The sequence below is a fragment of the Epinephelus lanceolatus genome, chromosome 8 (assembly GCF_041903045.1).
Source record: "Epinephelus lanceolatus isolate andai-2023 chromosome 8, ASM4190304v1, whole genome shotgun sequence".
In the NCBI taxonomy this organism is placed as follows: domain Eukaryota; kingdom Metazoa; phylum Chordata; class Actinopteri; order Perciformes; family Serranidae; genus Epinephelus; species Epinephelus lanceolatus.
This window is the reverse complement of record NC_135741.1, coordinates 6627253-6637593: the sequence shown is the minus strand read 5'-3', so window position 1 is coordinate 6637593 and position 10341 is coordinate 6627253. Positions and strand designations below refer to the sequence as shown.

The 10341-nt window shown below is 42.1% G+C and overlaps 1 protein-coding gene across 2 annotated transcripts in view; it reads left to right on the top strand.

Moving 5' to 3' along the window:
- The first annotated feature begins 5340 nt into the window (after positions 1 to 5340).
- The window catches only part of nckap5l (NCK-associated protein 5-like), a 67793-nt gene continuing 62792 nt past the window's right edge, over positions 5341 to 10341 (top strand). For both annotated transcript variants that reach the window (XM_033629040.2, XM_078169779.1), the window contains exon 1: positions 5341 to 5491. The gene's annotated coding sequence lies outside the window, so the exon portion shown is untranslated. The remainder of the gene's footprint in view (positions 5492 to 10341) is intronic.

Here is a 10341-nt window from a genome sequence, read left to right as displayed (position 1 = left end):
TTAATAAGATCCAGACGTTCAGGAAGTTTTTACCGGGAGCCGAATTATCCGCAGAGGTCTCCTCATTTCCAAGAAGAACAGACATGGTGTTTGAAACTGATAAAAACACTGGATAAAGCAGCTTCATGTTAAAATCAGTGTTTCTCTGATGCTGTCAGGGGCTGGAGCTGAGCTACTGTTAATGTTTGCTGAGCTTGTTCCTCTGATAACGAGCTGATAAAGATCCAGACATCCCATGAATAAAATTCTTTGTCCAGTTAAAACAAATGGTTAAAAATATCCAAGATGTAAAAAAAAAAGGTGGCTTAATAACATCTAGTGTGTGTGTGAGGTAACCGGTCTTAACTGGGAATTAAAGCATCCCCTCAGTTGAGTTCACACAGACTCCTACTTCTGTCCTCAATACGCTGTAAAATTGTCCTCACCAGGTTGACTGACATTTATTGGAATCATGTCAGCTTCAGTGGAAGATATCTGCATTGTTTGATTTCATTGATCTCATTTCCTCTCCGCTCTGTCTACAGTAAAAACAGCAAGCTCATCACAGCCCCACTGGGAGGGATGTCCTGATCAGTCATCACTGATACCTTTAAATGTTCACATCGTATGAACAGCGTGAGGTGTGTGTGATATAAACAACTGGAGATTATGCCTCACTAATTGCACCAGAGGGAAAGACTCGTAGTGTAAGAAACGTGGGGATTTCTGTGGTGGCTCAGAATCGATCAAAAAGGCTTTTTAAAACGCTTTCGATGGATCTTTTTGCTCTTTAATCTGCCCGTATGTTAAATAAGAAAATGCATATACAGTGATGTCCTTCATCCTCCATAATCCTACTGAACAATTTAAAGGGACAGCTCACCTCCAGATCAGAAATACATATTTTCCTTTTAGCTGTAGTGTTTTATATCAGCCTAGATTGTTTTGGTGTGAGTTGAAGATATCGACCTTCTCTTCGATGTAATGGAACTAGATGACACTCAGCTTGTGGTGCGAGCCAAAATGAATTTTAAAAACTCCACATTAATGTCTCTTTCCAGAAATCTTGACCTGGTTACTCAAGATAATCCACAGATCTTGTTGTGAGCAGTTTCATGTAGGAGCTATTTTCTTTCCATCGAACCACACCCACCAACCGTACCATCCTGCAAAAGGAAGCTGCATCTACTTCTAGCTTACCTAGCACCACTGAGCTAGGTTACATTACAGCTCGGTCAAGGAGGACTCAAGAACACGAGCCTGTCATTCATGAGCAGATACACGCTTCCTTCTGCACTGTGATGCGGTTGGCAGGTGTAGTTCGATAGAAAGAAAATAGTTCCTGCATGAAACTGCTCACAACAAGGTCTGTGGATTATTTTGAGCTTTGAGCACCACAAGCTGAGTGCCATCTAGTTCCATTATATTGGAGAGAAGGCGGACATCTCTACAGCTGATATCTCCAACACTTGATAGCTCACAAGAACAATCTCGGCTGATTGCACTAAAGGTAAGAGGAAAAATACGTATTTTTGACATCTGGGTGAACTGTCCCTATAATACAGGCAGCTTTACTACACAGTCTGGGTGTAGCAGCAGTCACATTGTGGGATTTTGGTGCCAAATTTCCAACTTTGTCAGAGCCTTGATGTAGCCAGTCACTGTCTTTGAAGGTCAACACATCTGCCTTCACGTATGCCTCCGCGCTGGTGATAGCTGTGGACTGAGGCATTATGTTTTCAGGTTGTCCATCTGCCTGTCTGTCCATCTCATTTTCATGATCCCAATTACTCAAGAACACCTTAATTTCTTTAAGTTTGGCTCAAACGTTCACTTGGACTCAACGATGAACTGGTTAGAACTCGGTGGTCAAAGGTCAAGGTCACTGTGACCTCTCAAAACACATTTTTGGCCACAACTTATAAATTCATGTGCTAATTATGACCGAATTTCACACAAATGTCTAACAGGATATAACGATGAAGTGATGACATTTTATATCCCAGAGGTCAACGTCACTGTGACATCAGGGTTCCCACGGTCATGGAAAACCTGGTAAAAAGTCATAAAGATTTACAGTCATATTTTCCAGGCCTGGAAAAGTCATGGAAATTTCTTGTATGTAATAAAATTAGGATTTGGAGAAGGCTTTCGACCGTGTCCCCAGGGGCATCCTGTGGGGGGTGCTCCGGGAGTATGGGGTTGGTGGCCCCTTGCTAAGGGCCATCCAGTCTCTGTACCGAAGGAGCGCGAGTCTGGTTTGCGTGGCCGGCAGTAAGTCAGACCTGTTCCCGGTGAGAGCTGGACTCCGCCAGGGCTGCCCTTTGTCACCGGTTCTGTTCATAACTTTCATGGACAGAATTTCTAGGCGCAGCCGAATGGTGGAGGGTGTCAGGTTCGGTGATGGGAGGATCTCGTCCCTGCCTTTTGCAGTGGACGTGGTCCTCCTAGCCCCATCGATCAGTGACCTCCGGCTCTTGCTGGGACGGTTCACAGCTGAGTGTGAAGCGGCTGGGATGAGAATCAGCACCTCCAAGTCTGAGGCCATGGTCCTCAGCCCACTCCAGGTTGGGGGGGGGGGGGGTCCTGCCTCAGGTGGAGGAGTTTAAGTATCTCGGGATCTTGTTCATGAATGAAGGTAGGATGGAGCAGGAAATTGACAGGGGGATTGGGACGGCGTCGGCAGTGATGCAGGCGCTTAACCGATCCTTTGTGGTGAAGAGGGAGCTTAGCCAGAAAGCAAAGCTCTCGATTTACCGGTCGATCTACATTCCAACCCTCACCTATGGTCACGAGCTCTGGGTAGTGACTGAAAGAACGAGATCACGAATATAAGCGGCCGAACTCGGACTCGGAGTAGAGCCGCTGCTCCTCCACATCGAGAGGAGCCAGTTGAGGTGGTTTGGGCATCTGGTAAGGATGCCTTCCGGACGCCTCCCTTGGGAGGTGTTTCAGGCATGTCCAACCGGGAGGAGACCTCAGGCCGCCCCAGGACACACTGGAGGGATTACATCACCCGGCTGGCCTGGGAACGCCTCGGGGTTCCTTCGGAAAAGCTGACGGAAGTGGCTGGGGAGAAGACTGTCTGGGCTTCTTTGATGAGGCTTCTTTGCTTGCCCAGATAAGTGGAGGACGATGAGTACGAGTACGAGTACGAGTACGACGACGAGTAATGAAATTATTACAATAATCTTTCTTGAATAACTTTCCATGTAATGTTACATAACAGGGAATTTATTTTCTGTAGCTGACGACATAACGTAGCTCTTACATGTGACGTTTTGTTTACCATCACATACATGTCTTCATTTTCTCCCCACAGTCAGTCACTCTCCAGGTTTGCCTGCAAGATGAAATTATGTTTGAGTAGACTTTAAATCTGACATGTTTGAAAAATGCAGGGCAAGTGGGCAAAAATATATTTTAGGTTCTTGCAAAGTCACAGGAAAGTTATGAAATTTTGTCCATGAAAATGTGTGTGAACGCTGGGCCATTATTTAATGTCATAACTTATTAACAGAAAGGAGACATTTGGTCAGATACTGAATTGGTGACTCTAATCTTGGGTGTCCACCTTGAAACTGTGCTGATTGTGTACGTCTGTACTGTCAGGGTGAATATGTGTGTGAAGCATCCATGTTTTCACAGACATGGATGTAAACTGTGAGTGTAACTTCACTGGTGTGCGGAGGCATACGACCGCAGGGTGCTAATTCTTGTGTAATGATGGACAAAAGATTTCACCATGTGTCTCTCTTTATTGTAAACCCAAACATCACAGTGTGAACAAACTTTAAAGCAGGGGTGTCAAACATACGGCTCGGGGGCCAGAACCTGCCGGCCAAAGGATCCAATCCGGCCCACTGGATGACTTTGCATACCTAATGCTGATGCACTTGGTCATATTTAAAGATACTGAACATTGTGCACAATATTGTCAACCAGCAGCTTCAGTACAAAACAATCTGTATCAGACTTCTATCTTAAAACAATATGGGTGGAACCCTGCTGCTGAGGCACTGACAACACTTAAGATAGTACACAGTTTGTAAGGCAGGAGACGACTTAAGCTGCTTCTTCAATAACTTCCACTTTAGCGGAAAATTATGAATAAAATTGACATGTAATGAAGGTGAGTGACTGAATGTGGAAAAACTGAGTCATACTGGATTTGCACATATTTTTCTAAGGATATCGTGGGCTGTTCATTTGTTTTGTAAATGGTTGAATGTTTTTAGAATGAAACATTTGAAGGGGTTGTTATTTATAGGTCACTAGGGGTTTTACTGGTCCGGCCCACTTGAGATCACTCGAGTGGGCTGCATGTGTCCCCTGAACTGAACTCAGATGAGTTGCAAAACAAGCCAGTAAATAAACCTATGACTCTTGTTGTGTCTCCACAGTCTTGCACTATGTTCACACAGATGTTTAGGAATTTGAGTCATGACATCAACACAAATAATCGAAACATTCTGTGGCTGATAATGACGCCTTTTATAGGCAAAACAAAAGAGCGGTAAAGTCCCGTTTCCACCGAGCAATTCAATTCAGTACGCTTTGTTTCCACTGTGAAAAGTTGTGGATGGTACCAATGAAACCGTTCCGTATCGTCCCCATGTTTGGTCCCCCCTATGTGGGAGCACCTAGCACACAGATCTGGTACTAAAAGGTGGAGCTGTGAACACTGCAGTCTGTTGATTGGTCAGTAGAGGACGGTCACTCTGCTCAGGGCTGAGTTGTGGCATGGAGAGTTTTGAATGTACTGTCCTAACTTCCTGTTCTTCCACCTAGGTGGTGTCAGAAGTTGTTGGAGGTGAAGAAGAAGAAGCCGCCACTGATAATTCACTCCAAGACATCGACTCTGCTGCAGCTGATGCTCCCAGATGAACAACTTCTGCAGCAGCAGCGTTTAAAGAACTTGTTTCACTTCCACAAAGACTGATGTTGAGGTTAGAGGAACATTTACAGCCCATTTTCAACACACCATGAGACAATACCTTCAGTGGTTGCACTTATGTTTGTCATGTGGGTGTATTTATTTAGCTTTCTGTGTTTAAGTGCCATAAAAATGAACCCAAATCAGCTTGTGTCTTTAAATAAAAAGGAATTCTTTCATCCACACATGAAGAATGTGATGTCCAACTTAATGATCTTCACCTGGTGTTTAAAATAAAGTGTGCAGGGAACATTTAAGACTCTAAAACAACACATCTTGATGCAGATTTTTTAAGTATATGTTAAAGTTATGTTTGGCAGCACGGGGACAGCCTCTGAAGAAAAAAAAAATTGGGGCGGGTAATGCAATTTCATGCAATGACATCACTTTTCCTCAACCCAAAACACTGAAGCCGAGGCAGAGAAAGGAGAGCGGCTGCTGCTGCAGGGAGAGGACGCTGCTAAAATGAGCACAAGATAGATTTATTTTAAGATTAAAACAAAACGATAGTATATTTCTGTGTTTTATCAGCCATGGAGAGGCAGCGTCGTCCTCGGCAGTTTCCAACCAAATGAGGTGAGTTTTTAAAAACCAGGAAAATGTCGTTTCATGTTCGCCTGGCCGAGAGATTTGCTGGAATACCGACAGAGGCGTTTGGCATGCTTTCATTGATCCAACAGCGCCGGTGAAGTGAAGGTCTGAGCGGATACAGAGCTAAATGTGAGGGGATCTTTGTTTAACGTGAAACGCCCCGGTGTTTTCCAACGTTTTGGTGTGTTTGTGGGAGAAACAGGGCGTAACAGCGGTGCCCGTGTCGGAGGGGACTCATGTCGGTGCAGGGTTTGGGGGGTTTTGGATGGAGGGCCTGTCCCAGGGAAAAAAATGTCATTTTCTTTCTGAGCTGAAGTCCGTTTTTGTTTTAACTGCATGAACACCAGCCTGGATTCAGCCGTGTCGCAGTTCTAGCCTCGTTTTAAGGCTTGAAACCTGAAAGGGGAACATGGAAAAGGAACTGACATCTGAGTCCTAACGGTACATGGGTTTTTTTTACTCCTCACAATGATGCAGAAGCGTTTTTAGGATGGAAATTTAAAAAACCTTAGTGTGTCAAACATCCTGGCTGCGACTGGAGACAGTGACAGGCTTTAAATCAGCCAAATAATGAATGGATTAAGGTGTGGATGCGTCTGCAGCAGAGGATGGAGTGGAGGACAAACCACCCTGGTTTATGTAATGTGAAGTTTGGATCATTTTTAACGAGGTTAAAACTAATCAATCATAGTTTACCTGATTATAACACTGCATCATATGTCTGCAGGGGTGTCAGTTTGTTTGTACCAGCTGCTTTAAAGTCACATTCCACTCAAAAATGTGTTTATTTTGGCATCACATGGATGTTTGAGCATCACTCTGCAGAGTTTGATACCAGAAGGTTGTTGTCATGGGGGGAAGTTAAAGACATGAGGGTATGAGAAGGATTTTGTGACATCTCAACTAGTTTGGAAGCTGGTAGTGATGTGCAACGTACAACTTTCAGCAAACTGTTAATAGACCTTTCATTAAAGTGAGACATGTTTATGAAAGGAAAATGTTCACATATTTAGATTCTGGATTTTTCAATGAGGGAGAAGATGTCATTAAAAAGTGAATAATTAGGTAATTCAACTTTTTCTGTGGAAAAACATAACAGCAGCGTATTTTTATATATATCTTAAAAAAAATGCCTGGAGGGGATCCGCACTATTAACTTACTGCAGATATCCTCCAGAGACCCGAACTTTTCTTTGGTATGCATTTTTAATTTCTCCGAGCTATTTGGGATCAGTAGGACCCCGATAAGTATAAAACACTAAACATTGTCAACCATTTTTAAGTCCCGGTGTCCTCAGACAAGATGATAATAATGGCCCAATGTCTTCAAATGAGTACTTTCTAATTGGTCAAATCTACAAACATTATTAATCATAAATAAACAGGTTTCAGCCATAAAACTTGATCAGGCTTTGGATCTTGTCCACTATTGTGTTGGGATCGGCTGCAGACTGACTTGGCAGAGATGGCTGCCATCTTGTTTTTACATGGATAAGTGTATTGTGGTCTTACTACCACTAAATGGCACATAAAAATGTCCATGAACGAGGACAACAGGTCTAAGTTAAGCAGAATGAAGTATAAGGTCAAGTAAACCCAAAATGTGATGTCTTAATATGGGGACAGGGTCTAGGAGGATATACAGGGGGTCTGCAGGTCCTTAAAAAGGCTTAAAATATCTTAAGTTTGATTAAAAGTCATTCAGTAGTTTTAAATCTGAGTTAGCGAGGTCTTAATTGCCTGAAACATTTTCATCTTAATTCATTTGTTCATTTTTTGAGTTTCTTTTTGTCAAAATGAGTCGAGCTGTTCTGAGTGTAAGTCCACATTTCTGATATTTCAATTTTTTAAACCTAAACCTAACACAGTCCAGTTACCTGTTGCCAAATGCAGGACAACCTAACACTCTCTAATAACCATATTTCTGCATAAAACCCACCTCTGCATGGGACAACATTATGGGATTTATACACACCTGCAATGCTTGATAAGAAAGAGATTATTTGTGCAAAAATCTGAATTAAATTTCTTTCAAAATCGTCTTGAAAAGCTTTAAATTCAAGTGTCTGACAGCTGTAGACACCCTTATATATCAGTATCACTGTATATGTTGGCAGTTAAGTGTCACCATTAAATAGTTTGTACACCAGGAAGTATTAACAGGTTGATTTTTACACTGTAAAATGTCCCATTCAGTGTGTCCCAATTTACACATATAGCAAAGATTTAAGGGATCCATATCAAAATGTGGTTAAGTTACTTCAGAGGTCTGGTGTGTAGGATTTAGGGGCATGTATTGGCAGAAATGGAATATGATATAATCAGTATGTTCTCTTTAGCAGATAATGGAAAAAAAAAGTCTGCATAGGGGGGGGGGTCCTCTCTCTGGAGATCCCTATGTTGCACCATCATATTTCTACAGTAGCCCAGAACGCACAAACCAAACACTGACTCCAGATAGGGCCACTAGCATTTTCGTGTTAGCTACTGTAGTTAGAAGCCCATTTGTGTGGAGCAGTTTCTGTTGGTTGAAATCTGCAATCCTCACCGCTAGACACCACTAAATCGCCTTTACGCTGTTTCTAGAGAGCTACTATCGATCGATATAATATCAGATTTTTTTTAAACACCCAAACGGTATCAATAACAACCCTGAAAATTCAGTAGCAGTGGGACTGATCAGTATCAGGGGGCAAGTAGACACCACAAAGTTAGAGGAAAAGGAGCAGAATCATCCACAGCCCTGTTGCCAGAAGAAAATGTTGGCATTTTTACAAACCATATACATTACATTTCTACGTTTTTATAGGTATCAACGTCTCTAAAGTGACATATTAGAGGTGGAGGAGATAATGGATGGCATTACACCTGGGCGAGACACCTGCCATGCTGCAGACCACTGTTAGAGACAAACAGACAACAAAACCAGTTTTGTTTTAGTGAGTCATTGCTGTTTTTCCTGCGGCTTTTTAGGCTCCAAATTTGAGAGACTTACAGCAGCCTGTCAGCGAGGATAGAGTCATAAAAGCGGTTGTTGTTTACCAAGACATCACTGCTTCACCGGTGGGGTTTGTGCCCCCAAAACTGGTTATTTTAAGCCAAAACATGATCTTTTTCCCGACCATAGCCAAGTGGTTTTTGTGCCTCAACCAACCACACTTTAACCACAGCGTTGTTGTTCTTGCCATCCAAATATAGCACATATTTCAGCTGAATTTCTAGCAAAGACAAAATGCAAATTAATGCACATTTCCATTCACTGTTTCACATGGGGTGACTCGTGGCTAAAGAGGGCCAGCCAAATCTCTGATGACCGAAAGCTACAAAGAAGTTTTGTGTTTCTGTTTCGTGTATAGCTTTGAGGAAGCGTTACACAGATCTGATGTGTTTGCTGCTATTTTTTGTCTTTTCAAAGGAGCTTTAAGTCACATGCGTCTTGATTATATCAAATAAGTCTGTTGTTATGACATTTCGTATCAGTGCACCAATCTCTTCCTAACATATTTGCTATATTTCTTTTTTTTGTTGTGTTTTCTGTGTGTCCACTCAGGCACAAACACAGGTGGATGCAGTTTGGTGTTAGGGTTTAGGGCTGCAACTAATTACTATGTTCATTATGGATGAATCGTTGAATCATTTGATCTCTAACATGTAAGAAAACAGTCATCACAGTTTCCCAAAGTCCAGGCTGACCTCTTCAAATCGCTTGTTTTGTCTGCCCAAACTTAACGATCATATAAAACAGAGAAAAGCCGAAAAATCCTCTGAGCTAAGAAGCTGTAACAAGGGAATGTTTGGCATTTATGTTTGAAAAATAATTGACTAATATTTTCAGCTTTAATAGGGGTACTCCCCTCAAAGAAATGGACTGGATCGGTGCCCATGTTGGCCAGCGCAGAAACTTATTTGGAGCATTATTGGCAGTGAAGACGTGTTATTGAATCATACTTCAACAATGCTGCTTTTCAGTAAATGTGATACCCTCCACATTTTCTGAATGGCATTCTAGTCACAAGGAGTGGATTGTTTCTTGTTTGTTAGCACATTGTGAAGGGTTTTATTGCCCATAAAACATGAGCCAGTAATCTTAATAAGTTGTAAGGCGTTTTCTGAGATTAAACAAGATTTAAAACATCTAAAATGATGCTGTGGAGCTGTTACAGAGTCCTTTTGATGGGGAAAAACATCCACACTTAATGATCTGTGTCTGTTGGTTGAAGGCCAGATACACGCTCATGCTGTTCTCATTGTCTCATCGTCTTCTGAACGAGGACCAAACTTTAGGTCAGAAGAAATAAGGGTGGAAGGGTTGTTTGAACTCTGGCCGGTGTTCAGGCTGTAAAATATTTAAGTTTCGCTGAAGATCTCTATGAAATGCTCGATGAATCTTTTAGTGTTTGCAGGAATGACATACCACTTGTGCCTTTTTCCAAATTGTCTGTTGATGTAATGTTGCTGTTTGTTGTCTTTGGCAGTTGCACACAGATGCTGTATATCATGTAAGAAATACTGTGTAGACTTCATGGCACAGAGACTCATAGAAACAGTGACCTCATGATTGGAACGAAGTGATGGACTAGTTTCCTGAGAAATGAAAATGGTTTGAGATGAGGGGATTCAATCGCCTTTTAAGCATCTTGAAGGTCAGATAAGTTTAATTTCTTAAACTTAAAGATCCTCTCCACACATGTTTTAAATTTGTACTCCACTGATTAATGAAGTCACATTATTCTCCAACATCGTTGGACTTATGATGAGCAGCTCAAAACAAGAAGAATCAGTCGATGGAGTAGAACCAGAAACATCACCTTTTTCATTACACACCATCGTCTTCT